The sequence below is a fragment of the Stylophora pistillata genome, chromosome 12 (genome assembly GCF_964205215.1).
Source record: "Stylophora pistillata chromosome 12, jaStyPist1.2, whole genome shotgun sequence".
Classification (NCBI taxonomy): Eukaryota; Metazoa; Cnidaria; class Anthozoa; order Scleractinia; family Pocilloporidae; genus Stylophora; species Stylophora pistillata.
In genome coordinates this window covers 11,040,001-11,061,180 of record NC_142530.1, presented here as the reverse complement: position 1 = coordinate 11,061,180, position 21,180 = coordinate 11,040,001, and the positions used below count along the sequence as shown (strand labels likewise).

Sequence of the window (21,180 nt, the reverse complement as noted above, 5' to 3'; positions counted from 1 at the left end):
TGTTCAATCCGTTTATTGAGGTTATTAACGCAAATTGCTAGATATAATTAAAAATAATGACATGGCGAAACAAAACATTACATACGTATGGGTGATAAGCAGAAACGAAATTATTTACCTAAACCGTGTACAGAAATTAAGAACTTCGCAGCTATTCCTTTAAACTGATCACTGATATAAACCCATAGAACTACATTAAAATGCAGGTTGTGACAAAATGCAGAACTTTGCAAAACGATAATCAAAACACAGTACATAATACAACTTCCGAAAAATATTTAACGCGATACTCCCGGAAAACGTCAGAAAGATCAAGTAAAGATATGTACATGGACAGGTTTCGTGCTGATGGTTGGCTTGGTCTTTCAAATGTCTTGGATATTAAAAGGTTGCATATAAAGAAGCAAGGCATTCCTGCCACATCCGTAAGTTTTGAAATGTTAGAAAAAGTTGAAAATGAATAAATATTAAATAAACAAACTTTACTTGAAAACTAACTTGAACTTGTACTACAAGGGGAAACGATATCCTTGTCAGGAAACTATCAACTATACTCATTAATGTATAGGAATAGCATCCACATCATGATAAAGAGTTCAAGATGACAAAATGAATGAGTTCATAACTGCTGAGATTACCTGAAATTTCTTGTCTTTTCCAAATTTAGAGAATTCGTTATCCCTATTAAACAAATTGGTGAAATACTGCTTGCCGAAAGCGAAGTGAATATCATGGAGTGATCCCATGACGTAGTCGTAGTCATTATTAGGGACTTTAAGCAGTCAGGACAGCAACGCCACGGAAGACGTCGATTAAAAAATGAGTTTCTACTTTTAGTTAGAATTTCGAAAATGGCTGCATGTGTTTACCGTCTCATAGGGCGCCAGACCTCAAACTCAACATAACGCATAAAAGTAGCGTTGAGTTCCAAATGTAAATTAAAATAATTTGTCGCCGCGGTTTCGCTTCGCAGACGACGCAAATTTTGGTGATTTCACGTTGTTGTTTTGCAATGGACGGCTACAAAATGTACAAAGTTTCAAAACGCACGTGCTAGGCTATTGTTCTGCCGATTAGATCTATTGTTTTTCCACGATCTCGTTGCCGTAGCCGTCGTGGTTTGCTTAAAGTCCCTACTCAACATTACATTACCGTGCATAGTGTGCATCTTCTAATTAGTCAATCAATTTTCCACGCCAAGTCAGTAAATGGAGAATATCAGTGAATCGCAGGTGGAATAGCTTGACGGCGGTTGAATCTCCGTACTTTCGGATTTTTGTCTTTCACTTTCGCTGCTTTCACCCGTCAGGGTGCAGTGAATGCAGATTTTGGCGAGATTTTCATTCAGCATCAGCTCTTTGATAAAGAAAACGACGAAAACAGTAGATTGCATGTTAGACTACAGCTTCGTTTTAGAATAGTTTGGAGTTATAAACAAATAATTACTGACCCTCATTAAGCCTAAGTGCTCAATATTGCAGTAGGGTGGCTGCATTGCGATTGTTAAATGTTAGAGCCTGTTTGCGGCAATATTTTTAGCCTGTTTGCGGTAATATTTTTGCTTTGGTGTCACCTCGTTCCTTTTTTCGCTCAGTAATCGGTGAAAATTCTTGGATGCCATTATGTATTGTAGATCTGAACTCGACCACAGGTCAGTAGTACTATTCAAGAAGCCGTATAAACGCAAATAGTTTTAAAGTTTACAACGACAAAGTTTCTTATTTTTTTTCTTTGAAAAAATCTGAATACTATTAGTACTATTTACAACTGACAGATTATCATCTTTGTTCTTCCATTTTCGATGACTTATGCCCGACACTCAACTTTCCTCAAACTTCTCGCACTCGAATGACGTAATTGGTTTTCTGAATCTTTCCTCTTCCCAAGAAGGAAAAATACAAGGAAATCTTTTCGTAGTCGTGTTAGAGTGAGAGAGACGAAAAAGTTAGAATAGTACCTTCAACAACAGCAGCATCCTCCGACCTGTTACTTTGCATTATGAAAATTGCAGATTTGTCTTCCAAGGTCTCCTCCACGCAGCTTCAAAACAGCTATATGTAAACGAAGGAATGCCTTACTGGAACAAACAACTCAAAATGACCAAATACATTGCTTTATACGCTTCGCATATGCCTTTTTGTCATTTACATGAAATTCAATGACACCATTCACACATCATGACAGGTGAAATAAGAAAATAAGAAAGAGTAACAGTGAGAGTGGCATTGAAAGTGACTGCAATACTGATAGAGACAATGCCAGTGACAGTGACATTGAGTTTAGCAATGACAGTTACATTGAAAGTGATAGTTAGAGTGACAGTATAGAGACATGGAGGGAGACATTAGCAGTGACTGGACAATGCCAGTGAGAGTGACATTGAGTTTAGCAATGACAGTTACATTGAAAGTGATAGTTAGAGTGACAGTATAGAGACATGGAGGGAGACATTAGCAGTGACTGGACAATGAAAGTGAGAGTGACATTCGCACTGACAGTGGGAGTAACAGCAAAAGTCATTGAGACAAATACAGTGATAATGACAGTGACAGCAACAGTGACTTTGATAGTGAAAGTGACACTTATATTGGCAGTGGCAGTGATGGAGAAGTGGAGACAGTGGAGGTAAGTCCGATTCAACCGGGTATTTGCTGCATTGATTGGTTATTTGCGACCCGAGCAACTACTATACCCACTGAGTATTTGCAACAGTAGCAAATACCCACTAGTGCGTATTTGCTACCATTAATGGGTATTTGCTACTGTAGCAACTACCCACTGAGTATTTGCTACTTACCCACTGGTGGGTATTTGCTGCCATTAATGGGTAATTGCTACGGTAACAAATACTCAATGGGTAGTTGCTACACTAAATGAATATCTGCGACGGTAGGAAATACTCAAACCAAATTTTAACTACTAGCAAACCACTCAATACCTGAAAACACACATCTCCGTCGTTTCATCGTATTTCTGTTTTAAAAAGATACTCTTCCTCTTCTCGGTGCCCCTGTGTCCATGTTAATTGTTTACGTTCTAATTTTTAGTTCCTCTGAGAGTGTTATATCCTTTACGGTTGTAAACGCACGATTTAACAATAAGCTACTAGAAACATGAAAGTTTAATGAAAAGGTTGACAACGTACACATTTCAAAGCTGTAACTCGGAGTCTTATTTTGCTCTGAAATGCACTGCACAATACTCTGCACTGTTAAAGAATGTCAGCTAGAGGTTAATCCTTGGAAAGGCGTGCGTTAGATGGTTTTACATGAGTTGAGAAGTATCAAGCCGGGGTTAAACTTTCCAACTTTCTTAGATAACATTTTTTGATCTGACATTGTTGGGGCGTCAAGCATTCATGTTTGTTTAACATTTTTTGTTGAACGAACGTTTCATAGGTTCTCAAACATTAGTCCTACAAAAAATGTCGGACAACCATGTATGCTAAACGTACTAACATTGTCGAATCAACAAATCTTCTAGAACAATGTTGGAACGTTTAGCACGGGCCTCAGAAAACGAATGCGGAAGGTGCGAAAAGAACGAGTGAGTTTTCTGATACATTTCAATGAGTAAAATAATGAGAATCGTACAAGATTGGTTCGCGCCATGATAAGCCATCTGCATTGTCACATCAAAGCGCAAAGGTGGTAGATGGTTGAAGTAAAATGAGCAAGAAATCTGAAACGTGACTATCAGATCGGAGAATTCGCAATAGAGATAAACGAATTATTTCTCAAGGACGAAGACTTACACAGGTTGCGTTGCAACCAAACAAATTCGTAAATATGTTCTAAGCAATGCAATGCATAGTATGCTGAATTGTTCAAAACTATCAAATATTTCCAGCAGTGCGCTGTACAGTACTGACTGCACTTACAGAACATCTGAACTGAGTAACACAACATTGAACTGGGAAAAAACTCTTAAATATTACTATGCAGGAGGCTGCCCTGTACAATTCAGTGTAGTGTTGTTCGGTACAGTGAAGTGCACTGCATAGTAAGATTAAATGCTACTATGCAGTCCGTTGCATTGTACTCAAGAACGCTACACTGAGCTGTTGGAACTGTTAAATCTTACTATGCAGTGGACAGCACTGTACTGAACAACAGTACACTGAACTGTTGAAAACTGTTAAATGTTACCGTGCAGTGGGCTGCGCTGTACATTTGACGCCAAAACTGAAATAACTTTTTTCGTATGAAAATTAGTTCTACTTTTAGCGTTGACGTATAAGAAAAAAATCACTATGAGCTGGGTAACATATGTGGTTAACCTGCTGAAAGTCAGGTATAGGTTTAAGTTACGTTTACGCTCTTACTGAATTTGGATATAACTACGCTCCTATTTCAAATGGCGCTCCACGGTTTTTCAGTTGAAGTTGTTTTTTCAAGAAGATCGATATATTGTTGTTCTTATTAATGTCTGAACTTCTAGTAGGTTTTTAGTAAAATGATTGATTTAGTCGTAGACTGGCATGACCATGTAATTCTTTTATTTCTTAAAGCAAACGTGCTTCCGATAACTTTTCTTTATTGCGAGTCCGTATCAACCCTAATGCACGATATCAATAATAATAAAGCCCCAGCAAACATACTCAATCTATTTCAGAAAACGTCTAATGATTCACTCATACAATACACGATCGTTTACACGCCTGGAAAGTTTTATGTTAAAAATTTGAGACTAGAAATACAAAACAATTCCTGCTCTCAGATCGGAGTAAAGCTGTGGAATAAGATACCATGCTGTATATATAACGGATCTACCAAAGAAAGCTTTCAAAAAAGTCCTTCGTAAATTGCTATTTGATATCTTAGAAAAAGAAGATAACTATATTCAAATCCCCATGATCATTAAAAAAGTAGGTGCATCGATACACCTTCTAAGTTTAAATGTCTTCTTATCTTTTTTCTGTGTGACTCTGTGACTGTGCGACTGTATAAATAACGACTCCTTGTCCTTAGATTTATGTTATTCAGGTACTTGTCTTGCCCCGCCACAACTGATTAGCTTTCTAGCTCTTTGCGGGGCAAACTATCCCACTTTTATTTTATGTAAAAAGATCAAAGAGTAAAAATTGTAGTTGTTGTTAAAAAAAAAGTCGTTCTCGTCCATATATGTATAGTTGTAATATTCTATCGATTATGTTAAGAAATCACCATGTCACAATGGCAAAGGAAATAGAATCGAAGTTCACAAAAAAACGGGAAACGCTATAAGTAAAAGGGCTAAGAAGTATAATGTTTACATGTTATAATATTGGACTGAAAATTATTGAAAGGGCTGAAATTTATTCTTGAGATAATTTCAATTCTCTTCTTAGAATTCAACTTGAATTTCGTTTAAAAAATCGGTTGTGTTTAATCCCAATGATATATCAATTTGTATGATGTAAAGTGGCTAACAAATATATTGTTGATGGTGTTGTTGTTGTTGTAGCCTGTATTCCCTTGCCCAGCTTGGGAATACCCTTACCTAGGAAGATAAGTGCCCAATACCCATGTTGGTTGAAGACTGCGTTCGTTTTTAGGTATAATTAAGGGAATGGTTGATGTTTATCATTTAAAAAAGCAACGCTTCTATTACTATCAGCCTGTAAAATCAGCCCTGAAATATAAGCTTCCTATGTCCATCTTTTCTTAATACTTTATTGCTTAATGTATCTTAGAGGAAACAAAATCGTTAGATACCACTATCTGTGGCCCTGTTTCTCTGCACTTGCTGAATGCTATCTAAAGTATAGGTACTTAGCAAATAAAGACCAAAACGAAATGTAAAGAGTGAAAAAATCAAGCATCAGGCGAAAAACAAGCAATTACGAATCAAGCAGTACGTTATTTCTAAGTGTTGCAGTCATACAGGAAAAAGAACTCGTGAACTATATGTGCCCATCTGAAACTGGGTGTGTTGGAAACTGGGCTAAAGCCTGAAACTAAGCCTGCATTGGAACTGCTTATGCACGAATTTAAAACTGAACTAGAGTACACTGCATACAAAACTAAGCTCACATTCTAACTGAGCTGTACTCAAATTTAGAATTGAACTAGGCATGAACAGCAAACAAACTAATTAAGCTCATATGATATTAAAACTGGGTTATACACACACAAAACTGAGCTCGCATTGTAACTGAGTTGTAAGCTCATTTAAAACTTAACTTGACACACACTAGAAACAAAACTAAACCGTTCACATTGTAATATCTGGTTTATGCAAGCAATTAAAACTGAATTTGGCTGGCACAGTCGAACAAAACTAAGCCTACGTTGTAGCTAAGTTTTGCGCGCATTTAAAACTCAATCAAGGGTATGCTAGAAACAACGCTGAGTTCACATTGTAACAGAGTAATGCCTACCTTTGAAACTGAACAAGGCGTATACCAGAAAGACTTAGATCCCGTCGTATCTTAGTAATGTGTGCAATTAACACTGCAGTTAGCACACACTGGAAGCTATACGTGTGTTTTTAACTGAACTAGGCGCATACTGGATACAGAAACTAGCTCACACTGTAACAGAGTTATGCGGAGACAAAAGTAAACTAATATTGTAACAAAGCTATGCGTACCGCTTAAAACTCAACTAAGCTCAGCGTGAACTAGAAGAATACCAAGCTCACATTGTAACTGTGTTATGAGCCCATTTAAAGCTATATCACATATACACTGGAAACAGGCTAAAGTCACAATGTAAGTGAGTTGTTTTCGCGCATATACTTAACGTAACTTAACTTTATTTAAGGAGGGAAGCGCAATAACCTATCACAGTTTTCTAACTTGCGGCAGAGAGTGACAGCAACGCTGGCAGCAACATCGACAATGAGTGACAGCTACAATAAGAGTGACAGTGATAAGGACAGTGACATTGACAGCGACAGTGGTATTGACAGTGACAGTGATAAGGACAGTGACATTGACAGCGACAGTGGTATTGACAGTGACAGTGATAAGGACAGTGACATTGACAGCGACAGTGGTATTGACAGCGACAGTGATAAGGACAGTGACATTGACAGCGACAGTGGTATTGACAGTGACAGTGATAAGGACAGTGACATTGACAGCGACAGTGGTATTGACAGTGACAGTGATAAGGACAGTGACATTGACAGCGACAGTGGTATTGACAGTGACGGTGATAAGGACAGTGACATTGACAGCGACAGTGGTATCGACAGTGACGGTGATAAGGACAGTGACATTGACAGCGACAGTGGTATCGACAGTGACGGTGATAAGGACAGTGACATTGACAGCGACAGTGGTATCGACAGTGACAGTGATAAGGACAGTGACATTGACAGCGACAGTGGTATCGACAGTGACGGTGATAAGGACAGTGACATTGACAGCGACAGTGGTATCGACAGTGACAGTGATAAGGACAGTGACATTGACAGCGACAGTGGTATCGACAGTGACAGTGATAAGGACAGTGACATTGACAGCGACAGTGGTATCGACAGTGACGGTGATAAGGACAGTGACATTGACAGCGACAGTGGTATCGACAGTGACAGTGATAAGGACAGTGACATTGACAGCGACAGTGGTATCGACAGTGACAGTGATAAGGACAGTGACATTGACAGCGACAGTGGTATCGACAGTGACAGTGATAAGGACAGTGACATTGACAGCGACAGTGGTATCGACAGTGACAGTGATAAGGACAGTGACATTGACAGCGACAGTGGTATCGACAGTGACAGTGATAAGGACAGTGACATTGACAGCGACAGTGGTATCGACAGTGACAGTGATAAGGACAGTGACATTGACAGCGACAGTGGTATCGACAGTGACAGTGATAAGGACAGTGACATTGACAGCGACAGTGGTATCGACAGTGACAGTGATAAGGACAGTGACATTGACAGCGACAGTGGTATCGACAGTGACAGTGATAAGGACAGTGACATTGACAGCGACAGTGGTATCGACAGTGACAGTGATAAGGACAGTGACATTGACAGCGACAGTGGTATCGACAGTGACAGTGATAAGGACAGTGACATTGACAGCGACAGTGGTATCGACAGTGACAGTGATAAGGACAGTGACATTGACAGCGACAGTGGTATCGACAGTGACAGTGATAAGGACAGTGACATTGACAGCGACAGTGGTATCGACAGTGACAGTGATAAGGACAGTGACATTGACAGCGACAGTGGTATCGACAGTGACAGTGATAAGGACAGTGACATTGACAGCAACAGTGGTATTGACAGTGACAGTGATAAGGACAGTGACATTGACAGCGACAGTGGTATCGACAGTGACAGTGATAAGGACAGTGACATTGACAGCGACAGTGGTATTGACAGTGACAGTGATAAGGACAGTGACATTGACAGCGACAGTGGTATCGACAGTGACAGTGATAAGGACAGTGACATTGACAGCGACAGTGGTATTGACAGTGACAGTGATAAGGACAGTGACATTGACAGCGACAGTGGTATTGACAGTGACAGTGTTGGTCACCTGAGAGTGACAGTGATGAGGATTGATGTTGTGCCAAATATGGTTAGTTCGATTTGAGCACTTTAAGAGTACGATGCTTGTGAAGTTGTCCTCACTCACATTTGCTTCGAAAAAGAAACGAAATTTACTTCTATCTTGGTACCATTATTGACAAGACGAACTAGTTGGGATATATCAACTAAGTTGGAATGGTAAATTGGCCACCGTAACGATTACAAAAGCTGACGTTTCGAGCGTTAGCCCTTCGTCGAAGCGAAAGGATTTAGTCTGGTCGTCAAAGGATTTAGTTTGCCTAAAAGCTCTTTTGACAAGAGATATGTGCGTGCGCAAATATATTTTCATAATATGTACTGGTTTTCCCCTTAATTTCGTAAAAGTAGTCAATCTGTTTTTGGACAAATTTTCTATGGTGCTATCGGTACTTCAGAGAAGACCCTCGACGTTGTTTATCGGTTGCCAGTTACCAAGTAAAACTTGGCATGGGAGGACTATTGGAAAAGGATTTAATCGGAAAATCATCTATGATCACAATTTAGCTAAATATTTGCGACACTAACATTGATGGAAGACTCGTAAGTCATCACCATAAATTGCACTCGTTTCGCTTTCGACCAGTTCGTCAACCACATTTTATGATTTAACAGCCTCGATCATCATACAATTAGGAATTAAAGTTATTCATGCGCGAGAAAAATCAAGTGGGAATACATGAACACCAGAGTGGCTGTCCATCAACTCGTCTGCAAAAACCAGAAAATTCAACATGTCACTCTCTGTGAATTTCTTCGCCCCTTTTGTCAGGATAAACATGTATTTAAAAATTTAGTTTTCATGAGTATCTTTGCTTTCAAGTTTATAACACTTTAAAAAGGACGTATACTTCCTAAAACTATATGAAACATGATTGATAAGGGTAATTGAACTAAGTGGAGTGCAATTTGGGCTGAAATCATACGCGTGATTTCAAAGTCGAACGAGCGCGCAGCGCGAGTTTGATTTTAAATCACAAGTATGATTTCAGACCAAAATTGCACGACACGAGGTTCAATCACCACTTTATTACATTCATTTTGAAATCGCCCAAAATATTTTATTGATGCAGTACTGAGCCAGTTTTTAAATAAAAAGCGGAACCGGAAATGCTTTTACATCTTATTTTGTATGCAAAACAGAAAGACTTTGACGTCATGTGTCAAAAACTCAGTCAAGTTGTAAAATGATGCGATTTAGAGCAAAAAATGGTGCGATTCGTGAATAAATCGCACCATTTAGAGCCAATCAGATTACAGGGACCACCAGTGATTTCAAAATGGATGTAATAAAGCACCATATTACGCAGAACTGTAGTAAAGATCTTCGAACACGGAGTTAAACGCTGGCACTCCAAAACACAACAAGCATCGATTCTGTTACCGATAGTTTCTACTCTGTCGTCAAAAATCCCCCTCTTTAATTATCAATCATATTTAATGTCTTAAAGCATTGAATAATTAAATTGGAAGAAGCTATGCAGGACTGTAAACACATAATGCAGCAGCTGGCACGCCCCAACATACTATGAAAGTTTTAGTTATTGCTACATCTGATGAAGATGTATGACGTTTACGGAATAGCAAATATGCCGGAAAGGGAATCCTAACTTGTGTGCTATTTCCTTTGGAAGCAGATCAAGCTCTGCTTGTATCAACGTATATTGCGTCCACGGCTGAATTACGAATGCGGCTGGTTTACTTTGTATACTTTTTGTTTCAAGTGAATTCGAAGTCAGCGTTCTGAGCTGTTAAGAATATAATTTTGTTTCAAGTAATGAGTGTTTCTTGCGTACCTTGCACATGAATCCTTTCCTTACATGGTAATAGTAAGTAAATCGGATAAACATTGGGTTATAGAACCACTCGCGGTAGCCATCTTATTGAAATAAGATTTAAGTATGCTCTAGCAGAAGTTTCTTTTAGTCAGTTATAGGGAATTAGGGAAATCGCATTCTTCCTCTTATTTCTATTTTTTAATGTTTTTACTAGGATAGAGGGTAGATCGTTCCCAAATTGTTTCTTTGTAATGCATTATCTGTCAGGACAAATGACTCCGACCGCATTCAACTGAAGATGGGAATAAACCATTACGTTCCCTATCAGCGTTCTGCTGTATTTTAAGCTTGATGGTTTTTTTACCCTCCGAGAATCATAGGGTGGAACTTTGAGTTGTGGTCTGACTAGTCAGACCACATTTCTTTGGTGCTTTAATCTAAACTTTTAACAGTTTATAGAAATACAGGTGAGGCTGCGAAATGCGCGTAACCCCTTGACGATAAAACTATAGGGACAAGCAGTTGGAATACTCTTCATCTGCCTGGTTCCAGATCGTTTTATTTCAGAATATTCAACAACATTCTTAATATCTCTGGAAAAGGAATAAATGAATAGCTAGTTTCACTGCAGGACTCGCGTCGTAGTATATATAGTATAATGGCGTCTTTTCACAGTTTATCCACAACCCAGGCCAGTGTTTGTTTCATCTTAGTACATCCACTTGTAGGCCTTCGAGTCTTCTCTCTATCAAAAAAGACAAATATTGTTATAATTCGTCGATAGCAAATCCACTGATCACCAGAAATAAACTTTACCATGGATCAAGTCGTTTCCCCGATCTGCAATTATATTTTTTGATCACGATGCATTACTTTTAATCGAGCGTAGCATGACGCACTGAAGTTTTGTAGAAAGCTGACTTTTGGAATGTTTTCTTCGGGACAATACAATTCAAATTTCAAATTTTACTAGATTCAGTCAGCGGAATGCTGTCCGTGTACAGCTAAGTAAGCCCTTTCTCGGTTTTTATGATTCATCAGTAATTAACACACCAACTGACCTTTTTTTGACGAACTTCTCTTCCGAATGGCCTTGATTGGCCTCTATAGTTCTTTGTTGGCTTAGAAGTTTCCTGTCCTGGGTCTTGGTGCTACCGGAGATAAAACAAGAATTCCTCTTTCACGAACTTCCACAATAGTCAAACTCTCTGATCTTAGTAAGAGCCAAATACCTGAACGATTCTTTCAAAGGGAAAGCGCCGTTTGCCTACTGGCATCGGCAATTGGGCCTCTGCTTGATTATTCAGAAGAAGCAAATAAAGAAAGGAGGAGAGGAATATAATCCACCTTGGGTTCATGTCTGCTTCTTTTCACCTCACCCAGTCGTGATGAGAATGATTAACCTGTTGTTCTGATAAGTTTTTATAAGCTACTCTGACAGGTGAATCGTAGTTTACCTATTGTCCAGCAGCATTCTGAAAGCGTCGCGCGGATATGAAATTACAAAGACGTCTTTCATACTGCACGCCTCAAATAGAATGAAATTAAGGGTGCTCGCCTAAATCATTGGACCGTTAATTGACACCATCTTACCCAATTCTATTCGTAGGGTGCATAATTACACATTCGACAGTGTGTCCTCATAATTTATCAATGCCTATCTGTTCTGATCTGAAGACTTATTTACTTCCTTAAGTTCTTGTTTCGACAGTATACTCTCATAGAAATTGCTACTCTAATGATCGAACAACACGAAAAGATCGAATAATACAACTCAAAGTTTCTTACTGAGTCGAAGATAAGTCTCGGTAAAGCAGGTATGAAAATTGATAAAGGATGCATGATGATATTAATATTAACGCCCGTTCGATCCGCATATGCAACAAATTAACTTTGAAAGTAGAGAACTCCTTTAGATCTACTATATATATCAATGATTGGTATGGGTAGAATAAAAAAAAAATCCCTCAATCCATTGTCTGTGATAGAACATCCAAAATTTTTGTTTCAATTTGAAATAAGAGAGAGACAAGAGATCTTTTTGCAGGGAGTTTATTTTTTTATCGTATTGTAGTTTTTCAGTTGCCTCAAATGAGTGTCAAATTAGTTCAAGATCTAAGTCTACTTTATAACTGAAATTCAACTCTGTTCAATTTTAATTTTCTAGTGCTGATAGCTGTCAGTTAAGGCCAATGTCCTTCAAAAGCTGTAGTAATCATATCTAAATAAATATTATTCACGTCTTATTATGAGAATTTATTCAACTACGTGGGATCATAAATATTACAGCTGTTTCTCATGCAGTGGTTAAAGGGAAGTTTCTGGGTCGACTGAATTGTGATGACAGTTAGCTGTGACCCCAAAGGAGACACAAAAATCAAAATATGCGATTGTTTTGTTCTCCACTGACTGTTAGTTGCGATAGAAATCTCACCTCAAAAAGTATTGAGAGGTTACCATGTGTTGATAAAAATGGCGCCTAAAGACTGCAACAGATGCTCATGGAATTAGCTAATAACACATTAACAATGAAAACTTTGTAATAGAAGGGTATGCTATGGCAATGAGCGCCCACTCCCATTTCCAGCGAAACACCATTTTAACAAGTACCGGAAAAAAATGCGTATGATAATAATTATGGGCGAAAGATAATAAGACCTGATGAAAGTTGAAGCTCAAGCTGTTCGATCTTCAAAATTCGGATTTTTGAGCTGCTGTTGATTTAACATGTTTTATGCAAACTAAGTTTAATGGTACATATGAGGGGTTTTTCCTTCTGTTTAACCAGTAATGGCCGGACTCGAAGATACATGAAATTTAAGAATGCATGGGAAGGTGAGCTAATTCCCATAAAAACAGCTTTAAAACACTCCTCATCTCTCTTTAGTCACAAATCAGTCAGGTTATGAATATGGTGAGCAAGCACTTAAGATTCATTGTACAACCATTTGTCGAAGTCTGTTTGAGTTGAGGAATATCGGATATGAGTATTTGTGAGAAGAAATAAAATGCTATTGCAACATATAATGTCGAGAGCTCGACGAGAAAGGGCTGTCCTCTGAATCTTCGATTAATAGTCTCAAATTTTTTCAAATGAACTTTCAAACTGAGCCAATAAAAGACCTAAGCTAGCTTGGCAGTCGGGGGACTGTTTGCCAAAAGTCTCTGTAGTTACGGTTCCGCAAAGCTTATTTTCACCGGCTGTGTTTAAATTCAAGATAGAGATTTAATGGTACGGGTAAATTAAACATTTTCTTGTTTTGGTTTTTGAGCCAAGACCCACAATACTATTCCTCAAGTAGAGATCTGTAAATTATGGCTTCGGATCCGTCAAGTTAACTGGGTTTTCAACAAACGGGCCTCAGAGCATACCAACAACAGATGTAGTGACACTGAGCCTCCAATTGTCCCAGGTGAATGAAGGATTGACGATGACGGCCATTATTACCTCAAAGACTTAACAGTCCGATAGAGTGACATGTCAAAGTAACACAATTTGTTTCTTGACTATAGGTGGAAAATATATGCATGCCAATATGGCTGCCACGCTCTTTAGAGCTCTTGCAGTTTTCTATATTTTTACCTTCATAACTATGATAACAGTCGAAAGAGCTTATCGAAATCAATCTTTAACATCAAGATGCATTAGTTGGATGGCTAGATTTGAGCTGAGAGTATCCCGGTCTCGAAATCTCCGGGTAAGAAATGGTGAATGGTGAAAGAAATGGTGAAATGGGACAGTCGAGGCATGGTCTTCCTGGCCGCCCCTGAGAAGTTTGTTGTGCTCGACATTACTGTTAATATGGATGTCCATCCACATCCTGGACCTGAAGAAGTGGATAATGACCACGGTAAACGAAAACAGAGCTCCAACTCCTCGGACTTTGCTTGTCAACCTGCAATTGGGTCAGTCAGAATCCATTGCTCTCACAATCGTGACAGGCTACTTTCGCTGAGACGTTCGGCGGGCCGACCTGCGCCTCATGTTTTCGATACCCTTAAATCCCAGGGAATTCTGAAATACAGAGGTCCGGGATTACGAAGATTGGGGAAAATTACTAAAAATATCTCTGTATCGCAACACTCCGACAGATGTCGACCCATTGAAGTTGTTAAAACCCGGCGGTTTGCTAGACCTTATCGCATCCAAGATCCCGCTAAGAACAGATATCTTACAGCTATTCCTCGAGAGCCTACTAAATCATCTACCGATTGCTCGGAGTTTGCCGTTCCCAAGTGTATGTTCATCAATATTTGCAGTCTCGCAAAAACTAAGAACAGAGTGCGTGCGGCGGTTGGACTTGAGGCTGACTTGCGATCTAAAGATATTGATGTTTGTGTCGTATCGGAAACACACCTCAAACCGGCACAACCGGATGCGATTGTAAATATTGAGAACTATTCCATCTTTCGTAGAGACAGAAATTGGAATGGCAGAGATATGCGCAATAAGGGTGGGATTGCTATATACATCAGGAACAATCTTGCAGTAGAGGATGTTTACCGCTCTAGTCTTTATGAATTAATTTGTATAACTCTGCGACTTCCCAAGGGACATCGATTTGTAATATGTGGAGTTTATCATCCTCCAAAATTTAATTATGCAGAGATCGATCTAATGAATCATCTTGTAAATACCGTGGATAATATACTAGACAAACATCCACAAACAGTTGTGTTGTGCGGTGGCGATGTCAACAAACTGGATATCAAACGCTTCGAAGAAATGTCTGGTTGGAATGCTCTGGTTAATTTCCCCACCAGAGGGAATTCTTGTTTGGACAACTGTTTCACGAACCGCACGGATCTCTTTTCAAAGTGCTATCCCTTTCACATGCTCTCCAAGACGGATCACATGGGAGTTATTTTACCACCCGGTATAAAGCTTCCACCTATCCGCCGTAAAGTATACGTGCGTGACCAAAGGGCTCATAGAAAGCGTGATCTGTATATCGCGTTAGCGAAGGAAAACTGGGATGATATGATACAGGAAACTGATGTCGATGAAGTGGTTGGTAGGCTCGAAAATACCATCCTAGGGCACCTGGATAGCTGCATGCCTCTGAAAACGGTGCGCATGTCTTCAAGAGACCCGGGCTGGATGACTCCGCTCGTTCGATCGATGATACGAGCCAAATCACGCATATCACTCAGTAATCAAGACCGTCTTAAAGTTATGAATAAAAGGATCTCTGAAGTGATTTTCAGAAACAGAAGGGACTTTATCGCCTCTATTGGAACTCGGGATTGGTGGAAAAAAGTGGATAAAACATCTCAGCGCCGCAAGCCGGTGATTTCTCTATCTCTTGGCCACTACGAACTCAACGCGTTAAATGACTACTTTGGTGACCTATGTACTGACCACGCCTACAGAAAGCCAACACCTCTGGAGATTAGTGAAGATCAGGAAGTCCCAGAAATCTCAGAGCGACAAGTCCTGAATTCTCTTATGCGTATAAAGAAAACAGCAACCGGACCAGATGGCATCCCGTATACTATATGGAAAGACCACGCCGAGCTATTCGTTCCAGTGATCACCAGGATTTGGAATCTGTCTCTTAGAACACACGCCTGGCCTGTCTCTTGGAAAAAGTCAGACCTGTACCCCTTGCCGAAGGTTGATATACCTAAGGGAATATCAGACTTCCGCGGAATAAATGTGACACCTGTCATCGCAAGGTGCTTTGAGAAAGCTGTCTTAGGAACACACGCAAGGGAGACCTTCGATGAACATTCTGGGATCTCACAGTTTGCATACATAGAGGGAGGGAGCTGTACCAATGCTCTACTGACTATCCAACATACTGTCAATCAATATCTTGATATCCCAGAGTGCAAAGCGGTACGCCTATTCGCTATGGATTTCAGCAAGGCTTTTGATAGTGTGAAACACGATCTCCTCTCACACAAATTGAAGCAACTCCCCCTAAATCCTTTTATAGTTAACTGGTATCTAAGCTTTTTGGAAGACAGGCAGCAGAGAGTCATTAGAAATGGGTTTATTGGAAAATGGAAAAGTGTCAACAAAGGTACCACCCAAGGAAGTGTCAGCGGGCCGCACTTGTTCAATGTCTTTCTCAGTGATTTAGAGATACACTTGGACAATAAGAGCGTGCTGGTAAAATATGCAGATGATACAACCATTATCTCGCCTGTGATAGGTGATAATGACAATTCTATCGCACTGATTAATCAGTTTTCCCAGTGGTCTAGAAGTAATGGTATGTGTAGCAATCCATCTAAGTGCAAGGAAATCATTTTCCGCAAGAAAGGTTGTACAATAGAGTTTCCGATGGTGTCTGGAATACCACAGACAAAAGAGCTTACTATTTTAGGGGTAACATTTCAGGAAGACAGTAGGTTCATAACACATATTCGGGAAAAACTAATCAAAGCAAACAAGTGCCTGTTCATTTTAAGATCTTTAAGGAAAGAAGGGTACAATCAGGCCGAAATAGACCATCTGTTTCTAAATCTGGTTCTACCAAATATATTATACGGGCTGTCCGTATTTGGCGCTGTAAATTCCGAATTAACAACAATCCAATGTTTCTTAGATCGATGTTATAAGCGCAAGTATACATCCGACCACATTAATGTTTATGAATTGTTAGTTCAACAGGACACACGTATCTTCAAGAATGTTTTTAATAATACGATACACCCTTTAAGAGCTATAATGCCAAAAAAGAAATCAACCAAGTACAATCTGAGGAAAGAGACAAGTCACCATCCTAAAATAAACACTGATAGGTTCAAAAACACGTTTGTTAATCGCTTAATTTTTAAACATAATCTAGTCTTATAATTTTTATCTTGATTTTCTCTGTAATTTATATATATACCTTCTTTTAATGTTGTAACATAGGATATGTGATTATTTATCTTATGACTTAATAAAGATTCAATTCAATTCAATTCAATTCAATATAACATGATATTAACGTGAAATCGAAATGTTGCGTGATAAATTTGCTTTTTGCCAAAAAGTACACTGACGTAATTCATAATTAAAATGTCTCTAATTAATCCTGGGAAGAATGGGTTTAGAGTTTTGTTTTCTCGCGATATTATTTTGCCACCCCTATATTCCATATCCCATTAATTGTGCAATAAAATATTGACTAGGACTATCGTTGACTCATGGCGATACAAATAAAAATTGTCAAAGAAACCTGTAAATCGATTTATTATGAATGGTTGAACAGCCTAACCATGCTAGTATTCATATTTCTATTAGTTCGGCATGATAACTTCCCTTTGTATAAAGATCTATTTGACTTCATTTCTTTCTTGTTTTTTTCTTCAGTTCTCTTTGATATAATTATGCCACAAAAGAATACTTCAACGATTATTGTGGCTGGCTGTCAGAAGGCGGTTTTCTTTTAACTTTAAAGGTTTTAATGAGTTTTAATGTAGACGCTATACAACGAAGGACTCTAAACAAACCAACTTCTTAATAACCCTTTCATGACCCTTTCATAGGATATGTAATGTTACGTATCGATAAAGAAATAACTTTTAATTTCCGTACATGTTCCTATTTGTGTATGACCCAAGTAATCAATGGATGTGGGAAAGGAGAAGCAAAAAAATTGAACGCCGTCTCTTTTGAGTAAGTGAAGAAAAATTTCGATGCCCAACAGCTGGTGCTTCTCTTGAACAAAACCAGCTGAGAGGAGCTTAATTGCTCGCCCGGCTTATTCGCCAAAAAAACACAAACGTAGACATTCATTGCAGTATTTCAGAGTAGTTTCCTCATTTGGGGGTGTTATTAAACAAATCTTTTTGTTTGATGGGCAGTTTAGCGAGGTTGCTATATATCAAATCATTTACCGTAAGCAGTAATATACATAAAATGGCGGCTCAAGTCCAGGGGCTTTTATGAAGCCGGGACGATGGACAACTGAGAGCGTCCTTCCTAATTACTATTATATCTCCACATGGCATCCAAAAATATAATCCTTCTTACGTAGCCGGCAGTACTGAGATTGTTCCCTAATGACAATACTGAAAACTTGTTAAAAATATTATCGAAAAAAACATTGATTTAGTTTTCCACGGGTCATCAGACTTAGTCAAATGATTGAACTACGTCTGTGATGACAAACTTCCTGCCTACCAGGAATGCCGACACGTGATACTTAGCAGACAAAGCTTACAAAGCTTACAGGAGAAAAATGGAAAACTTCCGAGTGCTCCCGATAAGGTTCAAAAGGAAACAGAAATCTTCATCTTATGCAGGGTAGGTTCATAATCAGTTTTACTAAGTTGTGACCGTTTCAACTTTCTTTATTTCTCCAAAGTTGAAAAAATAATATATGTCTATTCCGTACAGAGCCTACTAAGTTACTGGAAAAAAAAAACACACACACAAAGCTACTTTGAATTTGAGAAAAATTAAGTTTGCTCTGATTTGTAGGTACACTGACCTAGAAAAGAGGAGGACTTGATAGAGAGAGGCTACTTAAAGAGAGGCTACCTAAAGAGAGGCTACCTAAAGAGAGGCTACCTAAAGAGAGGCTACCTAAAGAGAGGCTACCTAAAGAGAGGCTACCTAAAGAGAGGCTACCTAAAGAGAGGCTACCTAAAGAGAGGCTACCTAAAGAGAGGCTACCTAAAGAGAGGCTACCTAAAGAGAGGCTACCTAAAGAGAGGCTACCTAAAGAGAGGCTACCTAAAGAGAGGCTACCTAAAGAGAGGCTACCTAAAGAGAGGCTACCTAAAGAGAGGCTACCTAAAGAGAGGCTACCTAAAGAGAGGCTACCTAAAGAGAGGCTACCTAAAGAGAGGCTACCTAAAGAGAGGCTACCTAAAGAGAGGCTACCTAAAGAGAGGCTACCTAAAGAGAGGCTACCTAAAGAGAGGCTACCTAAAGAGAGGCTACCTAAAGAGAGGCTACCTAAAGAGAGGCTACCTAAAGAGAGGCTACCTAAAGAGAGGCTACCTAAAGAGAGGCTACCTAAAGAGAGGCTACCTAAAGAGAGGCTACCTAAAAAAGGCTACCTAAAGAGAGGCTACCTAAAGGCGTATTCACAGCAATTTTCTTCTGAAATTCATGCAACGACTTGCTTTTGTTAGTTGAGTGACTTATTGATAGAGAATGATTTTAAAAAGGTATTCAGATGAACACTGACACTAGGATGACTAACGAGTAAGTCAGTTTGGCATTGCATGGCTCTCGCATTCAAGCACCATCTGGCAGTTGGAAATGATCCATCGCAGGTTTCCTTCGAGCAAAGCAAAATACGCGAGCATTTACCACGAGCATGGTTTCTTTGAACCATTGATAAACTGCAGACTCAGCGAGAGACAGAACTATGACTTTGATATATTTTGTTCTTTTTGATGCCTCAGAAAGCTGAAAAGTGATTCAGTGCAATCCGGTGACGAATGGATGAGCATGGATTGTGAGGGACCCGGAGAGCGGGTTCCAGAGGGCGAGCGGCTTTGTCATTGCCTATCAGCCACCAGAGTGCAAGCGATTTAGAGAGTAGAGACACCAAATACAGAATAACGTTCTCCCAACAACAAATGTTGTAACTCATAACGCGATAGAACTCTAAATGTTAGGACATATAATAGCACATTTGCGAATTACCCTTGGCCTCATTTTCAAAACGAGTCCTCGTGCTAATCCTATCATATGATAATAAGTTTCCATTCACATGCAAATTAAACTCATTTTCACAAGAATGGTTGGGCACGAGGACTCGTTTTGAAAATGAGGCCAAGGGTAATTCGCAAATGGGCTATTGTATATGTATTGTGAGAAACTATGCAAACAGCCATCACCATAAATAGAAAAAATTTAGGGAAAAAAGTTTGTTTTGATCACTCGTAAAATTATTTAGGAATTCTGTGTCTGTGTCAAGAATCAATGGAGCGTTGACAAGAAGTTTGTATTACGAAACATGATGATTTCATGAGGGAGAATTAACTTGAAAATAGTTAAATTTCATAGAAAGAAGGGATCCCAATCAGTGAAGAGGTCGTCTATATCCGCTGGCGAATTTGGACTGGACAGAGTCTAAATCCGCTGTAGAAACCAGCAGCAAAATACGTGGTTCATTCGACAAAATAGAACGAGTAACCACTTTATTTTTGTTAACTAAGCTTTCGCAAGTTTGTAAGAAATGGTGAACCTACCCTGCAATATCAGTCAACAGAAAACACAACAGTTCACCATCATTTACGTTTTACTCATATTTACATATTTACAATTTAATACGAGAATAACGCTATTTAAAAGAAGAATAGATTTCTAAGACGTTGAGTATCTAAAAAAATTAATAAATTAAAATTAATGTTCATGGTTTATTAAAAAGAGAAGACCTCTCACACAAATATAGTTTTTCGAGGGATTTTTGTTAACTAAGCTTTCGCAAGTTTGTAAGAAATGGTGAACCTACCCTGCAATATCAGTCAACAGAAAACACAACAGTTCACCATCATTTACGTTTTACTCATATTTACATATTTACAATTTAATACGAGAATAACGCTATTTAAAAGAAGAATAGATTTCTAAGACGTTGAGTATCTAAAAAAATTAATAAAAATGCAATTTCCAGCAGTTTTTTTAAAGTATCAGGCTCAAAAATACTGTATACATATAAAAGGCACGAAAACTGACCTGCCTGGTTAACAGGCTTAAAACAGGCTCATAAGCAACCAACCTGTCGCATCTTTCGCTTTCCCGACTTTTCGCACTCAGTCACTAGAATAATAGGCTAAGTCTTCAGGCGTGGGTACTTCGGTGCGCCTGCAATCCTTCCCACACCTGGATCGAATGTCAGGCGCACTGGAAACCTAGAGTTTGAGACTGAGCCTCGTTTTAATCAAGCTAACTTATGGGAAAGCGTGGTGTAGTGTCGAA

At 39.0% G+C, this 21,180-nt stretch overlaps 1 long non-coding RNA gene and 1 pseudogene across 3 annotated transcripts; one reads left to right on the top strand and one right to left on the bottom strand.

The window, feature by feature from the left end:
- Positions 1-10,840: 10,840 nt before the first annotated feature.
- Positions 10,841-11,777, bottom strand: LOC148718798 (uncharacterized). 2 transcript variants are annotated; one of them, XR_015994164.1, is made up of 3 exons: positions 11,649-11,777; positions 11,363-11,452; positions 10,841-11,046 (listed from the first exon to the last, which is right to left on the bottom strand). It is a non-coding gene; the product is annotated as an uncharacterized LOC148718798 (long non-coding RNA). The 2 variants fall into 2 exon arrangements; XR_015994163.1 differs by having other exon boundaries at positions 11,534-11,718.
- Positions 11,778-13,841: 2,064 nt separating this feature from the next.
- Positions 13,842-17,224, top strand: LOC148718797 (uncharacterized; annotated as a pseudogene). Its single transcript, XR_015994162.1, has one exon. The product of XR_015994162.1 is annotated as an uncharacterized LOC148718797 (transcript).
- Positions 17,225-21,180: the final 3,956 nt, after the last annotated feature.